This window comes from Acomys minous, assembly GCF_964271855.1.
Source record: "Acomys minous genome assembly, chromosome: 2".
Lineage (NCBI taxonomy): Eukaryota > Metazoa > Chordata > Mammalia > Rodentia > Muridae > Acomys > Acomys minous.
Window position 1 is genome coordinate 102,924,535 of NC_140484.1, and position 23,326 is coordinate 102,947,860.

The 23,326-nt window shown below is 47.5% G+C and overlaps 1 protein-coding gene across 2 annotated transcripts in view; it reads left to right on the top strand.

Moving 5' to 3' along the window:
- Positions 1–23,326, top strand: part of ADAMTS17 (ADAM metallopeptidase with thrombospondin type 1 motif 17) — a 290,517-nt gene that overhangs the window by 21,694 nt on the left and 245,497 nt on the right. The gene's annotated exons all lie outside the window — the stretch shown is intronic.

Consider the following 23,326-nt stretch of genomic DNA (forward strand, 5'->3'; position numbering starts at 1 on the left):
AGTTCTTCCAGCTCTCTGGCCAGTGCTGAAAAGCACACTGTCCAGGTTCCAAGGACACCATGAAAGGGATCCCCTGCGTCTTTGTCGTCTGTGATCAACGGGATGTTTGAGAGGTGGTGTGGCCTATGGAGCCCAGTCCCATGAAGTTTCTGATGTGAGCATGGCCTATCTGGAGGGATCCGGAGCCGATATTAACAGCCAACTAAGAGCGTGATGCAGAAGTCCTGCCTCTCTGAGCTGGAAATCCATATCTGCATCCCACTGAACACCACACCCCCCCCCATGGAAATTGCTGGATGAATGCTACTTGAGTGTCAGGTGGCATCTTTTATATGACCAGGGGCATGGTCATCAGTCTTGGATGTACTCCGTTCTTCTGAGCCTCATTCTCATGAACTTTGAGACAGTCTGGTCCTGCTGGTTGGTTTATGTGAAATATGGATTCGTCCAAGTCACTCTATCTCATTTTTAATCTCTTTTTCAGATGAATGACCAAGGAAATCTTTTTTTCTCTCTCTCTTGAGGTATTTTGGGTGGGTGCTTATTAATAACCCTTTGGGAAGAGTAAAATTAAAGCCTAATTTTATCCCTGTATACAGTGGTTATTCTTGGCTACTGCTACACTCCTGAGGCTTTATGACTCCATTTGGAGTCTGGTGGACACTGTAAAGTGGATGCCTGCCTGTGTGGCCTGGGGGTGGATGCAGAGCTGGACCAGTGCCAGGTGCCTTGGCTAGCTCTAACTCTACCTTCCAGTGTGTAGAAGAATGAACCAAGTCAGCTAATTTTTTATTCTCTTTTTGTTTACTTACCTATAAAGATGGTAAATACTGTGTGTCTATCTGTCTGTCTCTCTTTGTGTGTGTGTGTGTGTGTGTGTGTGTGTACATGTATGCGTATGGAGGCTGGAGGTCACTCATGAGTGTCATTACTCAGAAACCATTCATCTTGATTTTTTGAGACGGGGTCTTTACCGTCAGGACCTTGGGCTCCCTGATTAGGCTATGCTGATTGGACAGTGAGCCTTGAGAATCGTACTATGATGCCTGGCTTTTTTTTTTTTTACATGGTTATGGGGATCAAAATTGGGTCCTTCTGCTTCTGCGGCAAGCACCTTCCTGACTGAGCTGTCTCCCCAGCCACAGGAGATAATTTTCTAAGTATTTTTAACTTTATTAAGTTGCCAACTGTTACAAGAGTCGGTGCTGTACTTTGGTCAAGTAGAAGGTTCTGTGAAAACACCTCGTGGATTCATTAAAGCTAAGCCTGAGATGGGAATGGGAGCAGAGCGGATCAGTGTGAGGAAGAAGGGGTCTCGGTAAGTGGTGGAGGGAGCCAGCATTGGGAGAAAGGCTCTCCCAGCTCCTCTCTCTCTCTCTCTCTCTCTCTCTCTCTCTCTCTCTCTCTCTCCCTCTCTGTTAGCAGATTTGTGTACCCAAGATAACAGACAGACAAAGAAGGCAGATTCCCTGTGGGTCATGGTTTTAGAGGCTCCAGTCCATGGTTGTTTGGCTCCGTTGCTTGTAGGCTGGTGCTGAGGTAGCCTGTCACAGAGGGAGATTGTAGCTGAGCAAAACCACCCACCTCCCAAAGAGCAAGAAGAAAGGAATGTCCTATCATCGTCCTTGCAGCCACACTCCTAAGGACCTCAGGACCTCCTATTCTAACTTATAGGTTCCATGGCCTTGCAGTTGTACCGCCTGGGCCCCAGCCTCTAATGCATGGGCCTTTAGGCGAGGTTCTAGACCCAAATTGTAGCACTCTCCAAGCTGGGATCTGGATTTTCAGTCAAGGACTCAGTCAAGGTTTCTGGGCTGCTCTGCTGTGAGCTGGGTGGGTTTCTAGGTGTGAGAACTGCACGAGAGCAAAGGTCGGCGCCTTGTGCTTGAGGAATGGCTCCATCATCCCGAGATGCTACTGTAGGACCTAGGAGAATGGCAGTAAGGGGGCATGCCAGAGAGCTTGTTGTGAGAGGCAGCCGGTGGGAGGAGCCATGAGTGTGCAGCACTTAGACCCCAACATCTGGAATGTTAAGAGAGCTTGCTTGAAATTTTCTATGCAGTCAACCACTCATGCTTGGTTCTCCCCCATTTCCTTTGTTTTTAGGAATGTGGTCATTCAACCCAAGTGACAAACAGGTCTCTCTGAAGGCCTGCTCCAGCCACTGCAAAGCTGAAGGGTTGGTAGGGCCCTCTCTAGAGTAGCTTGGAGGATCCACCTGTGTGCGGCTTGGCTTCCTCTTAAGGGCCTGGCTTTCTGGTCTTATTGCTGGAGTATGAGGATTGGATAAGCTAAATCTGGAGGCTGTGAGGCGTTTTCTTAATTGCTAATTGATGTGGGAGAGTCAGCCCACTGTGGGTTGTGTCTCCCCTTGGCACGTTGGCCTGAGCCCTGTGAGAAACGGAGCTGAACATGAGCCCCGAAGGAAGCCGGTGAGAGCATCTCTCCATGGTTGGTCTCTGCTTCAGTCCCTACCTCAGGTTTCTGTATTGAGGTTCATGGGCGGACTGTGTCCTTCGAGGCTAAGTGAATCCTTCTTTTCTCCCTATGTATTTCGGTCAGGGATTTATTCCAGCAATGAAAACAAACTCCTACTACCCTCGCTCATGCGGTTTCTCTGAGCTGCTTGAAAAGCGGTCTGCAGACCTCCTCCTCTCCACCTTCCTCTGCGCAAACTTCACACTTTCCAGGAGGTCATCCTCACCATGGCCGTACCGACGCCGTCCTTCCTCTCCTGCCGTCTGTGTCTTACTTTTTCTAGTGGTCCCAGTAGTGTCCCTCACGGCTTTCTTTTCTTGGCCCACAGTGCAATGTCATGCATTGCACGTGGTGTGCGTGATGTACATGTGTGAGTGTTGGCATGTGTGTGCATGCGTGGAGATCCAAAGGCAACATTTAAGAGTGAGTTCTTGTTCCTCTCGTTCCACAGAGGGTCCCCGGGTCACACTCAGGTCCTCAGGCCTTCGTGGCAAGTGCTTCTAATCACCATCTTGCCGGCCCCACAATGCCGCTTAGAAACCCCACATTGCATTTGGTGTCTCCTCCAATCTGGGTCAGCTCCTTGACACTTATTTTTCCAGCTCTTCATTCACATAGGGCTCAGAAATGCTGTTTTGTAGGAGTGTCTTGGTTATGGTTAGGGTTACTATTGCCACAACAAAACGTTATGACCAAAAGCAAGTTGGGAGGGAAGGATGTGTTTGGCTTATGCTTCCAGGTCACTAGAGGAAGTCAGGACAGGAACTCAAGCAGGACAGGAACCTGGAGGCAGGAGCTGACGCAGAGGCCATGGAGGAGTGCTCCATACTGGTTTGTTCCTGGCTTACTCAGCCTGCTTTCTTACAGAACCAAGGACCACCAGCCTCGGGATAGTACCCCTCACAGTGGGCTGGGCCCTCCCTTATCAATCACTAATTTAAAAAATGCACTACAGACTTGCCTGCAGCCCGATCTTACAGAGGCATTTTCCCAATTGACAGAGACATTTCCCCAATTGAGGTTCCTCCTTTCAGATAACTCTATTTTGTGTTAGATTGACATAAGACTCACAGCACAAGGATGCCTGCAGGTTGCTCTTGTCTGGTGTTTCATCACAGTTGAACTGGCAAGAGTAACAGAGAAGATTCTGTGTTCTCCTGGGTGGGTGATGCCATCGGCACGGGGCCATCTGGCTACATTGAGTGCTGGGTAAAGTCTGCATTTCAAGGTTAACACAGGTCAAGTTACAGTTTTTTTCTTTCCTTATGCAATTGGCAAGGACTTGGGGGGGAACTTAGAGATCATGTAGATTCTGTGCGCTGCATCAACTTTCCCTCACTAGCTCTGGCATTGCCTTATTCTTCGCGCTGTCTGCATGGAGCTTTGAAGTGCAGGTTCTCAGAAGCCCGGCATTTCTCCCACTCTGTCAGCTGTTGTCCTCCTGTGAGGATGGCGTCCCCGATTTAGGTATTTACATCTGTGTGGACTTGTTGACTCCTTTTATTCCATGAATATTCATTTATATGTATTTGCTGTGATATTCAAACCACCTCAGACTTGGCCAGTGAGCGTGTAATTGTTCAAATTAGGCACGGCTATTGAATTTTCCAATGGCTTTTATAGCATTATGTAGACATGCATATGATTTTCCTCCTTAGATGTATTAATATGGTATATTATGTCAATGGTTTCCTAATATTATACCAACCTTAATTCCTGGGGAAAAAAGATCCTGCTTGGTTTTGGTCTGTTATTTCCCTCAGTCGATGGTACATTTTTCTTGCTAAAGTTTTACATAAAAATTTTTGCATTCATAATTTGTATGTGATGGTCTTTATATCGTGTGTGTGTGTCTGTCTGTGTGTCTGTGTGTACATGTCTGTTTGTCCATATGTCATTCTCAGTTTGGGCATTAACATGACACTGGCTCTATAAAAATGTGGACTTTTCTTCAATTCTCTGCAATAATTTATGAATCATGCAGGCCGTTTGGCCTACAAAGATTTGGTATAGTCCTTTCTGGAACTTTCTCAACATAATGCTCTTTGTGACTGTGAGTCCTTCGTGACTTTCCTTCGCTCATGAAAGCTGGGCTGCTTAAGCTTTGCCTTGCTTTCAGAAACGATTTTGCTTGATGATGGTTTCCTAGCAGCGTCGTCAAACTTTCCCATGGAAGTGCGTAAAGTTCCCCCTTCATCTGATGTGTTAGGAAGTCCTTCCTGGTCAATGGAATTCAAACAAGGTTGCAAATGCTCTGGTCACAGGGTCCTGGTGTGTTAAAGGCAGACTTTAGCCATGGAATGACCTTTCAGGTCCAAGTGAGATGCTGCTTGCTGCTTTAGCAAGTCCACCCTGACAGCCTTCCTTGTGGTCTGGACACTCTGGAAGCTTCGTCTCTGTTCTGAGCATCACACATCCTTATCTGCCATTCACTGTCTCGGCTGTATCCAAGGCCCCCTGGCTCGGAAGGCAACGCTCAGCCACTCACACATTACTTTCCTGTGGCTGCTATGCTAAATCACCGCAGACTCGGTTGCCTAAAACAACACAGACAATTCTCTTCAGTCTGGGAGGTCAGGAGTTTAAAATCAGTTGCACTGCTGTCAGCAGGCCTTTGTTCCTGCTGGATGCTCTGGGAACAGAATCTATCTCCTCACCTCACCCAGATCTAGAGGCCACCACAGTCCTTGGCTCACAGTCCGTCTCTGTTTCCTCCATCTTCAAAACCAGTGACACCTCTCAACGCTGTGTCCCACAGCAGGTTCTCTTTGGTAATTGAATGCCTCTTCCCCTCCCTTGTGAGAGGACACTGCAGGCAGTCTAGGAGAAAACCTCTGTGTCTCAGGGTTCTGAACCACATCTCCAGAGTCCCTGTCCCCACACGAGACACCAGTGCTGGACATTAGGACAGTGACAACTTGAGAAAGCCTATTGGAACCCAACAAGGTATTTCCATGTTTCTCTCACCAATGTAAGCATTGCCATTGCAGCCAGCGCAAAGTAACCGTTTTTCCTTTCACGCTTACCTGTTGGCATGTTTCTTCTGAGAACAGAGTGCTGTCACTGCAGGACAAGCATCATGCTTCTGTCTTGGATGCTGCCCTTACTCCACCCAGAAAGAAAAGATGAAAAAACACCAATTCCAAGACAATAGAAACAGGACATCATGCCATTTTTTTTAATGCCTGCCTCTGAACCCCCCCCCTTTTTTTTCCCCTCACACACCATTCTGCCAAACAGAGGAATTGGGCAAGAAGCTATGCCATCTCTCCCCAGTTCTCCTCTGGGCTCTTATGCAACTCACGCCCATCCCACTTTAGTAACTCAAAGCAGAGAAGGCCTCCAGCTTAAATAGGAAAATCTGCCTGGCGCTGCAGACGGAGCAAGAATGCATGGTTTATTATTTAAAGTGCGCACTGGCCGGAGCTGTCCAGGTGGTTCAGACACTCCTGGCAGCTGGTCCTCTGAGACTGGAGGAGGGCTGTGGTCCCTCCGAAGGCCTGGTCCAGGCGGCTGGGGCTAAGTATGGCCTGGGCACTAGTTTGCTGTTCCAGACAGCCGTGGGGGTGGGCAAGGCTCCTACCAGCTCTACTTGAAGTGTCTGATTTTTGAATCAGCAGCATTCATGTTCCCTCCAAGGGAGAGAACAGACTGAGCAAGAGGGAGAATGTGTGACCAAGCAAAGGAGTGTAGCAGGACTTCCCTCCCAGCAGGAGGCCTCTGGCCAGAAAGTCTACCAGAGGCAGGGGCAAGAGTAACAGACTTTTTTTCTTTTTAAAATGGATTTAGGTTGCATATCCCTCCCCCTTCTGCAAGAAGTCTAGCCTTTTTAGTACACTAATTTCTCATGGAAAATCCCCGCAAAAGAAAAAAGAAAAAAAAAAGTCTCATCGGGACAGCTGCTGCCCAGTTTTGTTGGGCGATTTCCAGCTGCAGATGCAGTAAGTTCATTTTACACAGCTTTCTTCCTAAGCAACGGGCAATTTCTTGTGCACAACCAGACAGGGAATTCACTGGCTGGAACCCCGGGCGGGGTTGCACAAACTGCCTCCGGGCCGAAGAAGGAGCCCCTACCTTTCTCAGTCCATTAGTAAAGCCATAGATCAAATCCCTGTCACTGGGTCTGAGCAACGGAGCCGGACACTGAAGCATAGGGGAGAACCCAGTGAAGCTGAGTGTTCCTGCCCCACCCCCCTCGGTGGGGCAGAAAATGCCAGGCACCATTGGTGGCCAGCTTTGGCGGTGGTGTGGCTGGATCCCCCACCCAACTGTAGAGGGACACAGGCCTCTTCTGCATCTGCCCTGGGGGTACCTCCTGCCCTGGCTGTGCTTAGAGATGGTTGGAAGATGGAGCCTCCTCCTCCTCCTCTCGAAGGGAATAGCCATTACTTAGAGACCGGGCTTACGAAACGGGGTCCTGTGAGTAACCCGTGTTAGGGTGTGCCTACTTGGCCTTTGTACTGCTTCTTTACATCAGTTTACAGAACTACAGCTTATTCCTAAAATGTAAACTGCTGACCCACCACAGCGAAGGCAGGCTGCTGGCTTTTCTGGCTCTGTATTTGGGGAGTCTTCATCGCTTCACCCTCCTCTCTCCCTGTGTGGGGACAACAGTCCACAGGGCTCTGTCATCTGACTCACGTTTGGCCCATTGGTTTCCTTTCTGGGAGGCAGTTAATCATCCTGTCAGAGTTGAGTGCTCGAGGCACACACCAAGGCCCGGCTCTCCATCAATTCCTGTCAGGGGCCTGGTTGGTCTGCCTTCTGAGTTTGAAAAACTGCCTCCTTCAGTATAAACATGTGTGTTCCAGAAGTGAGCAGGCAGCCCAGCCACTGCATCTGCTTGTCCTTGAAGGCTACACACTGTCTCTTGAAAGGGAATCATCTGCCCTCCATCTTTCCTGTTTCTCCTGTGATAACATGGCCTCCATTCTTATGTATGTGTGTATGTGCATGTGAGCATGCATGTGCAATCGTAATAGTAATTATTACTAGTGTGTATGCACACACACAAACACATGTAGAATTTTAAATTGTATTTTTTGACAATTTCACATGTATATGTTTTGATCTTATCACCCTTCCGTCCTCTCTTCCTTCTTTTTTTCTTCCCTCTTCTTTCCCTCTTCCTCCCAGAAAACCCTCTCCTCCTTTCATACCTTTTAGAAGAGGATCCACTGGGATAATTAAGGCTGTTTGCGTGAACAGGGTGTTGGGTCTTTACTTGAGCATGGGTGACCTAGCAGTGGTTACACCACTGAAGAAAAAAAATGGCTCTCCCTCTCCCAGGACCCATTAACTGCTCATCAAGTAGGGGCCAACTTTGTGTAAGCGACCTCAGTTGTTGTTAGGTCAGGTCACACCTACCCTAGAGCTGAGCGCTCAGCAGTCTGACCAGTTTCCCGTGTCTGCAGTTACTGCTGCCAACCAAGAGTGCTGACCAAGGTTGAGAGCAGAGCTGATCTGCGGGTGATTAGCATGTATCAGTTAGGTACGAAAAGGGCTTCAGAGTGACCCTGCATGCATCCATATGTGCTTTGTTGATATCATCCCTGAGTTTTCTCCCACCCCCTCCACGGTTCTGACCGTTTTCCTATAATGTTCTTCCTGTCACCCCAGGATTTCACATATATCACAGATACCCTTCTGATCTGGTTTATCTCACTTAGCACGATGATTTCCAGTTTCATCTGTTTCCCTAAAAAAAAAAAAATGCCATGACGTAGTGCTTTGTGGCTGAATAATGCTCCAGTGCCTGCAAGAACCACATTTTCTCCATCCATTTATGCCCTAGTGGGCACCATACCCAGGCCACGTGCACCATACCATATATTGGCTGTGTTCAATTGTGTCCCAGTAAACGTGATTGTCTAGGGGTGTCTGTTGTAGGGCAACTGGGTCTTTTGCATGTCTGGCTAGAGCGTATGGATGTTCTAGTTTTAAACTTTGAGGGCCCTTCTTGCCTACAGTGGCTACTCTAACCTAGATTGCCACCAGGAGTGAATAGCATTTTCCCCCAGAGTCTTTGACAACACCTGTCTTTAAAATTTTTTTTTAAACTGATGAAATCAATTCTGACTGCAGTCATATAGAACATCAATGTTGTTTTGATTGGTAATTTCCTGATGGCTAAAGATTTCGAGCACTTTTAAAATGTCATTATTGGATGTTTTTGCTTCTTCTTTTTATCTGTTCCCATTCGTTGACCCATTTCCTGACTGGATTGTTTGATGCTTTGGTATTTAATTTTTGAGTTCTTTATATATTCTGTGTATTATTTGCCTGCCTCTCAAACAGAATGAATACATGTAAATGTTCCAGAGATGGGGTGGCTTTGTCACATCTACCTTATATTTTGCCTGCATTCAGGGTTCCTTGCAACTTGTAGGGAAGGCCAGGAGGTTCCACAACTCTCAGGCAAGTGGCATGGATCCTAGGGTTCATCTAGGTCCTGGCTTTAGTACGCACTTGTGAGTAACCTTTTAAGAGTTTGTGGAATCTTCAAGATGGGGCTGATTGATGCCACAGACAATAGCAGCAGAAGGCCAGCAGGGAAGGGCGGCAGGAGGCACATCCTGTTGGCATGCAGATTCCGACCATAGTAGAAGCTGGGTCTGGTAATTGAAAACATAGCCTTTCTTGGGACATCAGTGTTGAGACAGGTCCCCACCACATACAAATTGCCGTTTACTGTCAGGGCTAGTGAGTTGCTGACTTTGGGGACTTACGAGGAAATAAGAACAGGGAATCGGCAGTAGTGAACCTGGTCCAGTTTCCTTACCTTAGATGAACAGGCCATCCTAAATCCAAGGCATCCCCAGGTGAGCGAGCATAGCCTTGTGGCTCCAAGGCCAGCCTCTTCAGAGGTTGGGTCAAACTTCCCTCACTGAGAGAGTAACGGGGGAAGCAGCCAGCGTGAATAAAGCTAGAGGCCTTGCCTGGATTTCTGTTTTCCTTTCCCATGACTTTTTTCCCCCTGATTCCAGTGTGGACAGTAGAGACTTCTTGAAGACCGTCCAGCTTGGAGCATATTAAAGAGCAGTTACTTGGAGCCTTAATACACTGCTAACTACCCAAAAAGGGATGTAGTTAGAAAGAGCACAGGAGACAGGAACCATTCAAGTCACGGTGGGAACACAGCATGCTCAGTGACTGCCAGGGAGAGTGCCTTGGGCGTTTTCTTCAGGGGATTTGAGGGTTCTACCAGCACATGACCGATGGCGATGGGCCACTTGCTTTACTCTGGGGGGGGGGGGGCAGCGGGCTTCTGAGACTCACAACTGTCCTTCTACTGTTTTTCTCACAGCTGGCCATGGCAGGCAGCCGTTGGCCCATGCTCCAGACGGCTACACATCATTTCTGGACGCCAGATAAAATAAAATGCTTTATAATAACCTCCTGACGAGGCTCCACTGTAAGGCTTTTGTGAGGCATGTGTGTGAGCTGTCTGCGTGTGTGTTTGAGGGGTGGCAGTTTCTACAGGGCTGCGGTGCTTTCCATAACAGACGCTGCCCAAAAGTTGTTTATAAAGTGAGATTTTTGTAAAGTGAACCAAACGTTAAATTAAGTAGATGAACTTAGCATTTAAAAGAAATCTGGAACCCTCCAATGGCGGGGAGGGGCTTTTGGCAGGATCGGAACCAGCTGCTCAGCGTGCGTTTTGAGTCCTGTACTTTTCATACAAAATTATTACTGTGTAAATCAGATTTCCGAGTCAGGGGTTCATAGTGGTATACCCTCATGTATGAGCAAGGGTCTCACCCAGCATAGCGTTCTCAAGTGTGCGTGGCCGATGGACAGCTTCCTTCCGCAGATGGAAGTTCCGCCCTGTGTGCAGAGAGCCCGGGGATGCTCCCACTGCGTGCTGCTCCACACAGACATGGAGATTCCACCTGGCACCGACCCGCTCACATGGCACCCTTTCTCTGACTTCGCTTTGTCAAATGTTCAGCTCTTTCCACCTGTAAAACCATGGTTCCCACTGTAGCTGGCTGAGCATGAAGGAGTGTTTTGAGGAGAGAGTCAAGTGAAAAGAAATCTGTTAGGGAATGCTAAGCGTGCCTGCACCTGGGGTTTACAGTGGTGTGTGGAGGTGCTTTGTTTCTCTCAGCACCTCTGGCTCTGTTTCCCTCTATGTTGCCTTCATTCTCAGGTAGGTCTGTTCCAATGGCATCAAAGATAGCTTACTGTGGTTCTGGGCATTTTATTTTCTGGGTTCATATCCCCCAAGAGTTTCTAGTGTGTCATTGTTGGTGGTGAACCTTTAAGAGGTGGGACCTAATGGTGACCAAGTCATTAGGAAGAATTAGGTAGTTCTTGCTCTGGCTTTCTGTTTCATCAAGTGATCTATTTCTCTGTGTGTGCTTTTCCACTGTTATGATCCCATATTCAATGAACTCCTTACCAGAGTATTTTCTTTATAAGGTATCCAGTATTTTGTCCTATTTGTGTCCTGTGTACACAGGTCCTGGGACCTGTTAATATATTCATCAGATAAAGTCCTTCTGTTTCCATAACGTAGTGATACTATACACTGGTTATAGCTAGCTATATGGGGTGTGGTCTCCAAAACAAGGAGGCATTGTCTTGTCATATGAGGTAAACTACCCCTTAGCTGGCATAGATAACTGTGTCAATCTGTCTATCTCCTTGGGTCAGACTTCTGGAGGGGCCTTTGGCCACAGATGTTCATACTGCGCGTCTCGATACCTGATACCCCCTTCTTAGCCACGCCCTCCAATGGGCAGTTGAAGAAGGAAGCCACATTTGAGCTAAGACAGTCCACATCTGACTGTGACTCATGCTCTAGGGGATCCAGCGCCCTTCTCTGACCCCTGTGAGCTCCAGCATGTGTGTAGTGCCCATAAGCTCATTCAGGCTTAGCACACATATGCATAAATACATCTTTATTATAAGTGATTAGGACCTCAGACATGACCTCTATGTATTCGATAAGGAATGTGCACGTAAATGTCTGAAGAATTCCTATAGCTCAGTAATAAAAAGGCAATTCGGTTCTTAAAAGCCAGCAAAGAAGGGCCTGAGGAGATGACCCAGTCAGTAGGGCACTCATCTTGCAGGCTCCGGGATGTGAGTTCCATTCTCAGAACCTATGTGTTGATTTTTCAGAAAGCTGAGCATTGTGGAGCAAGCTTGTAATTCCAGTGCCAAGTTTGTCTTGTGTTCTGCATGTATGTACACACACAGACACAAACACACACACACACACACACACACACACACACACACACGAGCAAAGAACTCAAATGACTCTACAAAAAAGATAATACAGATGGCCAATCAATATGTAAGATGCTGAGCACCAATGGCCACCAGGGAAATTTAAATCAAAGTCACCAGGAGACACCACTTCACAACCACTCATAGAACAGCTAGGGTCTAATTAAAAAAAGAAGGTCACTAATGAGTGTTGACAGGGGTTTGAGGAATTAAGACCTCCATATGCTGCGGCTGGGAGTACAAAAGAGTATAACCATTTCAGAAGAAGTTTGGAAGTTTCTTAAGAGTTTTAAAATTATGATATTACCCAGCCATTCCGCTTCTCAATTACATCCAAGAGACTTGAAAACATCTGTTATAACAATTAGAACATCGATCCTGGGTGGTATTATTCACAGGAGCAGAAAGGCGGGGGGACTTGAATGTCCAGCTACACGTAATTGGTAGCTAAAGTGAGCATATGTACAGGTGGATTCTTACTTGGACACATACACACACACACGCACACACACGCGCGCGTGCGCGCGCGCGCACACACACACACACACACACACACACACACACACCCAACAAAACAAAACCCATACATGGATATGTGTCCATCAATCACAGATGAACTTTGAAATCCTTCTGTGAGTGAACAAAGCCAGGCAGAACGTATGATGTACTTATATGAAGTGCCTAGAATCAGGAAAAGTATTGAGACTGAAAGGACGTTAATGGTTTGTTAGGGTTAGAGTGGAGGAAGGGCAGGGAAAGATAAGGAGTGGGTGGGGTTTTTTAGGGAATAGCTAAACTGTTCAAAGTATGGTGGCTCCATTGCCCAGTGACCATACTAAAAACCATGGACTTGTGTTCTTATGTGAATTGCATGTATGGGATGTGAATTTCATGTCAATGAGGCTGTTAGACAATTATGGGCCAGCAAAGGGGGCGGGGCATAAAATGTAACATTGTAGCCCTTTCATTATAAACTATACGTAGGGTGCAAAATATTTATAAGCAGGAGTATTTGGAAGAAGACAAGGTTTTAGGCTCTCCCTTGTATAGAAGGGAGAGCTCAGATCTACCATTTCTTGACATGAATTATCAGCAGAAAATAGAGGAATGCATGCCCCTTCAAATAATAAAGACAACAACCTAGTAAGATTGCCCAGTCAGTTATTAGAGGTGATAAAAATGAAATCTAGCTAATGTGAGAAAATATAAAGAGGACTAAAGCACGGCAGGAAGTCAAAATTTTATAATAAATATAAAGACATTAAAATCCTCAATTAAAAGATGAAGCCATGGAACTGACCCTCAAAAAGTTCAGAGCACGGGCAAATATTCACAGACATGGTTAAGGGGGGGGGGGGCTAAGAGCAGGGAAGTATTAACACAGAACCATAAAACCTCACCGTGGTATCAGCTCCTCCTCATATTTTAACTAGTGAACAGCTTGTGAGGCTCTGGGGGGCCGGGTCCAGCAGTGGGCCCTTTGCACCTTGGTCTACCTGTATGGTGAGAATTCCCAGAAAGAGATTTGGAACAGTGGGCATGAAAAGACTCTGGCAAGGCCTCTTGAGAAAGTAGCTTCGGAGTTGTGTGTACAACTTAGTCAGATGATTGGCTGCTGGGGGAAGAACTTTGCAGATGTAGCTACAGCACATCCATGGCCTGGGGAAAAGGGGTGAAGTGCCTGATCATATGAAGGCTGGTGTGGTTGGTTTTGGTCTCTAGTCGGGTTTTATGGGGTACCCTAGAAAACCGAGAGGGTTGCCTAACAGGGCTTTCCACCCTCTCCTGGTTTGTCTTGTTGCTTCACTCTGGTGTCACTCAAGGCTGCTTGCTTAGGGAGATAGACATGTTGGGAAATGACTATCCTTGTGCTGAAGGCCCCACTGGTACCTTTTTGGTAATCTATGGTCGGCATCAAAAGGCTGTGGGTAGGAGCCCCAACGGGTCAGGGTTACGATAGGGCCAGGAGGGCCGGAACCTGTGGGTGTCCAAGAAGGATCCTTTACTCTCAGGGTCCTTGCATTTGGGAAACAGGTTTCTTTAGGAATGAATCACATTCTGGTGTCCTGGTCTGGGCCCAAAAAGGACTTCTCCCTTCCCTTGTGCTAGTCGGCCAATTATTTTGAGTGTTCTCCTGCATCTTTGGGGACACCTGGAGACCCCACAGACTTAGGGTGACTACTGACCTGGAAAGATTGTGGGTGTGTGACGCATCTGGGAGAGGCCCACAGGCTTCGGCTGTGTTGTTCTTTCCTCAGCTCTGTGCAGTGTGTCATTCTTCCGTTTGTTTATTCCTGTACTTCATTCTCTTACGAACTCGCTTTGAAACAGCGGCTAACACCTACTGTGTGGCCCCATCTGTGGAGGGGGTAGAAAGTGGAGAAGGGCTGATCCAGGCCTCCACACTCTGGCAGCCTAGGGAGAGACTTGGGGGTAGGGGTGGCGCACAGGATGTGGATGGGCTTTGCGCACTATGGAGGGCATGGGAGGGGTGGGAGGTAGGGGGTGTGGAGGGGGTGGGGGAGCTCAGGGGTGGCACGGGGTGGTGGGGTGGAGGACAGAGCCCTTCGGTTTTGGTTGGATTTGGGGGTGGAAGCAATGAGGCTGGAGAATTTGTGTTCCTAGCCGGGCCCCTTCAAAGGTGGAGGAATTCTTTAGCTGCCTGGAGATTTTTTTTGTGCTTCCTTGTAGAAGATGAAAGGCCTTCTGTTAAAAGCAACAATGCTCAGGGTCTCCGTGGGGGATTCCAGGTGCAGAGGGGGGCGGCAGGCAGGGTGGGGGGGGGGCTCGGCAGGTTTTTGTTTGTCTTGCCTTGCTCTGGTTGAAACACGAACACGTTAATTAATTTCTTCCCCCGAGCTGTGTGTTGGTGGAATGTTCCCCCCCCACCCCCAACCCCTCTTCCATCAACTTAGAAGATAAAGCTGTCAGACTCCTGTAGCCCAAGTTAATCTTTCAGCCAAAGGCTGCTGTGCTGAAAGGGGTGCTGAAAGGCCTAGGGTAATTCTAAACACTCATGTGTTTTGTTTTGGTTTTGAGACTGCCAGACGCATCTCAGCATGGCTCTAGGGTGACTGTCATATGGGGACTCTCCACACTGTCCTGGCTGGGTGGCTGGATATACTGTTGCAACCCGCCCTGTCCGTGCTTCCTAAAGGTGGAAAGAAAGTGGCTATGTGTCACAATCTAAGCCCGCCTCCTGTCCGCTACCTTACATTTTCTTAGTATGAAGCCATAACCCCTAATACCTCAGGGTGTACCTGTCTTTGCAGTCCTTAGGATCTTTCTAGAAAGAAGAGCGATCTGAAAGTAAGCCTTAGTTCAGTGTGAATGGCATCCTCATAAGTAAGGGCAACTCGAGGGGCTGGGGAAATGGCTGCACAGGAGTGGGGCTTGAGGTCAGATCCCCAGAACCCAGGAATAGTCAGTCAGCGCCTGAGAACCAGCACTCCTGGAGACATGGAGGCCGACACCAAAAAGCCCTGGCAGCTCTCAGGACAGCTAGTCTGGTCTATGCAGCCTCGAGCAAGCTCAGGAGAGGAAGGCAAAAACTGATACCTGAAAGTGTCCTCTGTCCACATTCATGCCATAGTATGGGCATGCTCAGACTCTCACAGACACACACACACACACACACACACACACACATACACACACACACACACACACACACACACACACACACACACACACACACACCCCACTCACAGAGGGGGCAATGAGGGGAGCAGGGGTGGGGGCACAAATTTGAAGATTCAATTTGGACACACGCATAGCATGTGAAAACACAGGAATAAATGACAGCCTTTGTGAGCCAAGCAGAGAGACCTGAGTGGACCTTTTCTTCATAACCCTAAGAGGAACCCAGTCCCAGAGACACCTTCATCCCACACATCCACCTTCCTCCCACAAAGCACATTTCTGTGGTTTTAGCACGCGCGCGCGCACACACACACACACACACACACACACACACACACACACACACGACCCATGTCCTGGGGTACTTTGTGACAGACCAAGCAAGATGATAATAGTTTTATTTACATTTTATATTTATCCAAGGTGCAGATGAAGAATAAAGATTGAAGGGAAGATAACCAGAAAATTGAGCATTCTACCTTAATTTGGGGTTTTCTGTGCTGGTCAGGCTGAGACCTTTCCCATCGATTCTGACTTGCATTTCATACCTGCCTTAATTTATTTTATTGGCTAATCAATTTAAAGTTTGCTGTTGTCCTCTTTGGAGACACCGAAGGTATTGTCATCATTCCCATCACTCCAAAGCTTTGTTCCATTTCCTGGATTCAAGTGCCCAGCTGGTGTCTTCAGCTATGGGTGCCTGTAGGAATGAGGCTTCTTTTGTTTTTTCTCCTCCCCTGGGGCAGCACCCAGGGTCTGGGCTTGGTGGAGGCTCATGAAAAGCCTAGCTCTCCTTAGATGTCTGTGAGGCTGCTGTCTGCAAATGCCACCAGAGGGAAAGAGCAGCAGAGACGGAGCGAGGGCACGTCCTTCAAGGATCGCTTTTCTCAGCAGTCCATCTTGAGGAGAGGCCCCTCTATCTTCCCTAGCCCCGACACAGACTCCTCCAAGTTGTCCCCATTTCCTCACCTCTAAACTAGGAGACTGCTTCTCTTATCTGTGGCCTCCCTCTCTTGGAGACCTCCTGGGGTCCCCCCCATTGTTCACTGCAGCCCTTTTCCATGCCATCTTCATCCTTGGAGATGCTGAGTCATACCCTCCTCCCTGTTTTCCCTTCAGCACCACCCACTCTGCTCATTTCTTTCTACTTCGGCCTCTCCCAGTCCAGTATTGGTTCCTTTTAGTCACCTCTAGTCACATGGTTTTGCTGTCCCTGAAGGACTGGCATCGAGGCTGATGCTTCCTAATAGCCCATTGGTCCTCCTCAAGAGCTCTGGGTCCTACGTATTCATCAGACAAGTTCAAAACCTATGGACATAACCCCCTTAGGCCTCCTCTCCCACCATGCCGCCACCACTGTGCTTTTCTTCATGGCTGGTATCCGGATCCCTGGGTCAGTAACTGGCTCTGAGGGAGTCATGGATCCACAAGCCACGAGCCCCACTTTGTGGCCCCCCCTCCCCAGTTCACCATGTCAGCCCTGGTGCCAAAAATTTCACCTCCCAAACTTGCTTGTGTCCTTCTACCTGCAGGTCCCTCCTTAACCCGGAATCTGTTACCCACAGCAGCCAGGGCAACACAGTTAACAAGCAACCCCTAAGTAGCATCTGGCTCCTGGAATAATTAGGAAGACCCGCTTGGCACATTCCATTTGGCCTTCCCTGTTTGTTCCTGCCCATCGCTCAGGCATCCTTTGCATCTTCCTGGCCTTCTGTTTCTAGATGATATCATGCCCCCTTCCTTTCTCGGAGCCTGTGATCGTTTGGATGAGAGATGTCCCACACAGTCTCTAGAATTTGAACACTTGGTCCCTAGTTGACAGTGCTGTTTGGAGAAACTTAGGAAGTGCGGCCTTGCTGGAGGAAGTGCATCCCTGCGGGGAAGGCTTTGAGGGTAACAGTGGGTCCACTACTCCCAGTTTCCTCTCTGGTCTAGGCTTGTGGTTCAAGATGTGCCCTCCAGGCCATTGCTCCAGCTGCCATGCCTGCTGCCTGCTAGTGTAGAGTCTAGCCCTCAGGAAGTGCATCCTAACTTAGCCTTTTATTCTACAAGTTGTCTTGGTCCATGTGTTTGTCACAGCAACAGCCCAGTGACGAATACAGGGTCTGTGTATACACCCAACGCTCTAGATGGGGTGTGGGAGCTGATCCCTTTGTCTTCTGATTAAAGAATTAAAAGAAAAGGCCGGAGAAAAAGTCTCACCAGAAATCTTGGGGAGTCTTGGTGAAGCCACGATGTAACACTGGGAAACTAGGGGGACTTCCCCGCGTGGTCCTCAATCTTACTATGAAAAAAGGACTGGCTCAAATGGAAGGTTGGGGACAATCTCTTAAAGTTTAAAAGCTGTAAATCCTGCAGTTGCCTTAGAGGAGAGTGGAGAGGAGGTGGAGAGGAAGTCATTCCACTTGATTTAAGCTAGCTTGAAAGTCAGCTCATGGTGGGGAGGGGGGGCTTTAGAAAAAAAATGGTGTGGAGTTTAAAAGCCCACTTAGGTTTCGGCCAGCATCTGGAAGAGAAAGACAGAGGAGAATGAAAAGGAATAGCCATACCCTTCTGAGTCAGGACTCGGAGAGGTGGACAGACCCTGCCGAACACCATAGTGGTTCTGAGGACTTTACTGGAGAGAGGGATTCTGGGAAAGAAAAGGACACTATGGTGAAACCCCCCTTCCTGGGTCCCCTAACCAGGTCCCCTCCTGCTCTGCCTCATTCTACACTCAAGGGAGGAGACATTACCAGGTCTCCCCCTAGAGGGAGGAGAGTCCGTTCTTTACTAGAATGTTCCCGTGTTGGACTGGATGTGCGGCCAGCATCTTTCTATGATCCCCACGGGTAAACCCTTCCTACCCCTTGGTTTTGACCCGCCCGCCCCTCCGCCATCGCCATGACCTTGGAAGCCACTTTGCTGATATTTGGCTAGCCTGTGTGATCAGTTCGTTTGAGTGGCTGCAAGGATTCATTGTAATTGAAAGGTTGGTCCACAGGGTGGCACTCTTGGGAGGGGAGTGGAACCCTTGGGAGACGTGGCCTAGTGGGAGGTCTTTGTCACTTGGGTTATGTCTCAAAAAAGGATCTTCAGACTCTGATCCATCTTTGTCTTTTCCTCTGTCCTTTGAAAAGTGACCAGTCCACACACAGGCAATCTCATAGGAGAGATGGCTTGACCTCATCCGATTTCCAGCCATGCCCAGAGCCACAAAGATACCAAGCATGCAGAAGCCACTACCCACAAGTAAAATCAGAAGATATTCAGTTAAGGGATATTTATCAAGGACCTGTGTCCTTGTGTCACCATCTGTCACCCTCACTAGAACAGAACTAATGCAAGTTCCAATGCTTTTGAAATTTCTAGAACTGTGAACTAAATAAGACTTTTCTCTTTATAATATTAATCGTCTTGGGTGTTTTGGTATAGTAATGCAAAGCTGACTAATATGTCCTTAATTTAAACTGTAGTTCATTCATCCTCCTCCCTTAGATGATCTCATAGCACTATCTACTTGTCCTATTTATAATTTTAAATTGTATTTCCTGTTTATTTGGTTAATGTGTATTAACCGTTACCAATATCATTGGTTAATAATGTGTATTAGCCAATGCCATTATTAATGTGTATTGACCATCCTTCCTGTTGGTTACCAACACTGTGGTAGTGTTTACCACACTTGGGTCCTTGATAAATATCCATTAACTGAATATCTCCTGATTTTATTGGTAGGCAGGAGTTTCTGCATACTTGGTGTCTCTGTGGCTCTAGGCATGGCTGGAAAGATCTCCTGGGGCCAGGGCAACTCTCCTACCTTGACAGAGTATAGACATGGGTCCCAACAACTGCCTAATACAGAGATAAAATTGAGCTTTAGAAGTATCAGCTCCTCAGATGGAATCTTAACCACACAGAGAAGAAATAAAAATCCTGCAACTATTTTCCACCTTTCTTGTTGAGGAATTTACATGAAAAAAAAAAAAAGACGGCTTTTATAAAAATGACTTGGCCTTGGAGGAAGTTATTTAAAGAATTCATACTTGGAAAGCAAAAAGCGTTTCCCTCCTTCTTGTAAGAAACAAAAAATAGGAGGGCATTATTTTTCAAGGATGTTGGATTTATACAGCTGTGAGGGGCTTTACCTGGCCAGGAGCTCAGCCGCACACATGGGTCATCATTTTCCATCAAAAGGTAGTTTTCTGTAAACAGGTCCTTTGCTTTTAATTTTTTTTTAAATTTCTTTCTTTTTTTCCTTTTGAGCTGACAATTATTTTTGGAGAGCATCACTTGTGTAAGCTGTGTGCACTCAGGCTTTAATACCATGCCTAAGCACACACTGCTGGTCCCGTCGGCCCCAGGCCCTAATTTGATTTTGATGTAGAAGCATGGCACTGGCACCTGGGATGTGAGGATACTGGCCAGTTGTCAGGAAGTCTGGCCTGTGTCAAGCCATCTCCATCATTTGGCAGCTCACTGACTGGGTTCTGTTAGACGGTGACTCAGAGTAGACTACAGAATAGATACTATAATATGTATTATACTGCTCAGACTGCAGAATACAGGTCTCTGAGTGGAGCGCAGTGGGATGGAACTGAGGAACAAAAGACACATCACCTGTGGTCCCCTTGAGGAACCAGGAGGGGGCTCTGCGTGGGAACTACTTTGGTTGTGATTTCAGGGGGTCTTAGGGGAGGGGTAGGGGAGGATCTTGGTCAGTGGCATTGGGTGCAGCTGGTCTTCTTCACTCTTGTGTGCCAAGAGGTCACTAAAGCGAAGAGGCACTCAGGGTCTCCTCCTTCTGGGTCCTCCGTCTCTCATGCCGTGGCAGTCCATCTGTCGGAGCTGGCTGGTCCTAATCACACAGTCTGTGTCTCTGAGGTGCAAGGTGAGAATAAGGGACAGATAGCCTTCCTCTTGACCCAGGGGAAAGCCAATGGTCTGTGTGGCTGAGACAAGGTCTGGGTCTGATGCTCGGGCCGCTGGCTGTCCCCTGTCCCAGGAGCCACAGGGAGGACACATTCTTACTTCCAGCCTTGGAGTGCTGATATGGGAAAGGCTGACACCAAGGTTGTCATGTGTCTTCCCTCAGTTAACTGTCAGCATTTCCCATTTGTTCCACTGGTCTTTGCCACCTTGGCCTGAACTGCCTTCTCCTGTCCACTCAAGGTTGCCCCGTGCCCTTGGGCATCTGCCTCTATTTCCTCCACGCTGTTTTTCTCTGCCCTCTAATTTGCTTCTGTGATGGGGAGAGGCATGCTCTCCCTGTGCCTCGCCACAGAGAGCACACAGGAGCCATCTCTGGAGATGGCCTCTGGGGTCTTGCACAGCAGGAGACAAAGGAATCCAGAGAGGAATTTCACTCCCAATACTTGATCTATGTTTTATTTTGGCTTTGGTTTTAGTTTGTTGCTTTGGTTTGGGTTTTGCTTTGTTTTGTTTTTTTGTTTTCTGGCCTGGAGAATGCTTACATACTTTTATTTTATTTTATTTTATTTTATTTAGAGCTAGAGATAAAACTCAGGGCATCAGGCATGCTAGACTAGCCCTCTACCATCGGGCCACACCCCCTAACCTGACACCTTATTATTATTTTTCAATGTAAAAGAATATTTATTCCATTGGATTGGTTAATTGAGAATTGAGAATTTTTTTATTTGCCAAGAACTAAATTAGTAACTACCCCACCATTTATATTTTAATGTGTGTGTTTATGTGTGTGAGTGTGGTGCATGTGCACATGCATGTGCAGGTACATGTCCCTGAGTGTATATGCAGAGTCCAGCAGGGGAGGGCTAAGCTGTCCTGCTCTTTAACTCCCCACCTATTCCCTTGGGACAGGGTCTCCAACAAGCCCCAGTGAATTCTCCTGTCTGTCCCAACTCTAGACATGCCTAGCTTTTTTGCAAGGATTTGGGGATTTGAACTCGGGTCCTCACGCTTGCACAGCAAGTGTTCCTTTTTTAAAAAATTTTTATTCAAGTAATTTATTCAGATTACATCTCAATTGTTATCCCTTCACTTGTATCTTCCTGTTCCCCCTCCCTCCCTCTTCATCTTATTCCCCTCTCCTAGGTCTGTGACAGTAGGGGACCTAGTCCGCCACTATAAGATCACAGCCTATCAGGTCTCTTCCTAGTAGGATGCTTACTCTTCCTCTGAGTGTCACCAGATCTCCTCACCAAGGGGGCACCATAGTTCATGTCCGAGTCAGTCTCTGCTCTCCGCGCAACTGTGAAGAATGTGCTGTCCATTGGCTAGATCTGGATAGGTTTACTGCATGCATTGTCCTTGGTTGGTACAGTAGTTTGAGCAGACCTGCCTGGGTCCAGATCTGCCAACCTTAATGGTCATCTTCTAGGATTCTAGCACCCTCTGTATCCATCTATTTCCCCATTCTTCCTTACCTCTCATACCTAGAGTGCCAATAGGAAGTCCCAGCATCTATCCCAATCTCCAGCTAAGTGAAGACTTTCAGGGGACATCTCTGTTGGGCTAGTGTCCAATTATAAGTGACTATTGCCATGTGTATCTTTCTGGGTCTGGGTTAACTCACTCAGGATGATCATTTCATCCACTCAGCAAATGTTCTTATCAGTGGTGCCACCTCCCCAGTTCCCATTTGTGTTTTCTCAGCACCTTTGACAGTTCTTAAACTTATAAAATAAATTATAATTTGAATATTGTGAAAGTTTAACATTAGACTACTCTTCATAGCTCTTTATCTCTTTCTTGCCTTATCCTAAAAGACTCAGGCTGTCTTATTTAAATATAACAAATTATCTCCTTTAATGGTTGCTTGGGATAGAGGGAGAATAAATGCAAAATATAAAATATGGAGGTGATTACTTAAGACCTCCAGGTGATTACCCACTTAGCAATGTGCTGACAAAGGAAGCTGCAGGCTTGACTTCAGAAAAGACTCTTGGTGCCAGTGGTAACATGGAGAACCAGTGTCTGACCTGGCCATGATGTGTTCTCGCTAGCAGTATGAGGGCCTCTGTCTCTCCCATGGTGGGTTGGGAGCAGAGCTTGGGGGGAACCCCTCATCCAATCACAAGCCTGTCACCTGATCTCCCCAGCGATGGGGAACCCAGTACCATGTGACTCCCAAGGCTTGTTCCTTTTACCTTGAAGGGGCTGAGAAGCATGTTGGTGTCCGTGATCTGTCTATCAGGGTGTATTTATCAGGGTGCAGGAAGCTTAAGGTAAAAATGTGTTGAGGCTCTCACCTCCCTCCATGCAGTAACAGTCGTGGGACCCTAGTGGTGGGGTGGGTGATGAGAGTGTGGGGAAGGTAGGTACTTTCACCTGTCCCCACCTCCAAGAGGGATTCCTGCATTGGAAGGCAATTCAAGTCCGCAGTGTCCTCTCTCCAGTCTTCAAATCCAGAGTCTGAAGCCTGTATAGAGCAGAAGTTCTCAGCCTGGGGATTGCAACCCCTTTGGGGGTCGAATGACCCTTTCACAGGGGTCACATAGCAGATCTCCTGCGTATCAGATGTTTATGTTATGATTCATAACAGTAGCAAAATGACATTTATGAAATAGCAAGGAAATTAATTTTTTTGGTTTTGGGGGTCACCACAACAGGAGGAACTGTATTCAAATGTTGTATGGAGGAATGGTTTACCTAAAAAGCCTGCAGGGGAATCCCACACAGTCACTGGTTAACCTTCCTTGTTTTGAGGAAAGAGCAAACTAACAGCCTGGATGTGTGCTGTGACATTTTTCTTACTTTGCTTTTCTTCTCTTGTGTTTATTTCTAATGTTTCTGTACCTGTTGGTGTTTATGGCCCCTTCTTCCCACTCTCAGCACAATTGCTACAGATGCTTATCTCACAGTGGAATGACTGACTAGCCTGGCCTCAACCAAGCCTGTTTCCTTGGTTCCATGTACCATTAGGGGAATGGGGTGCCTTTCATGCAGGTCTGTGTTGTCACCCTGAAGAGCCCCCTATATGCCTAATTACTAGGTGAGGCTT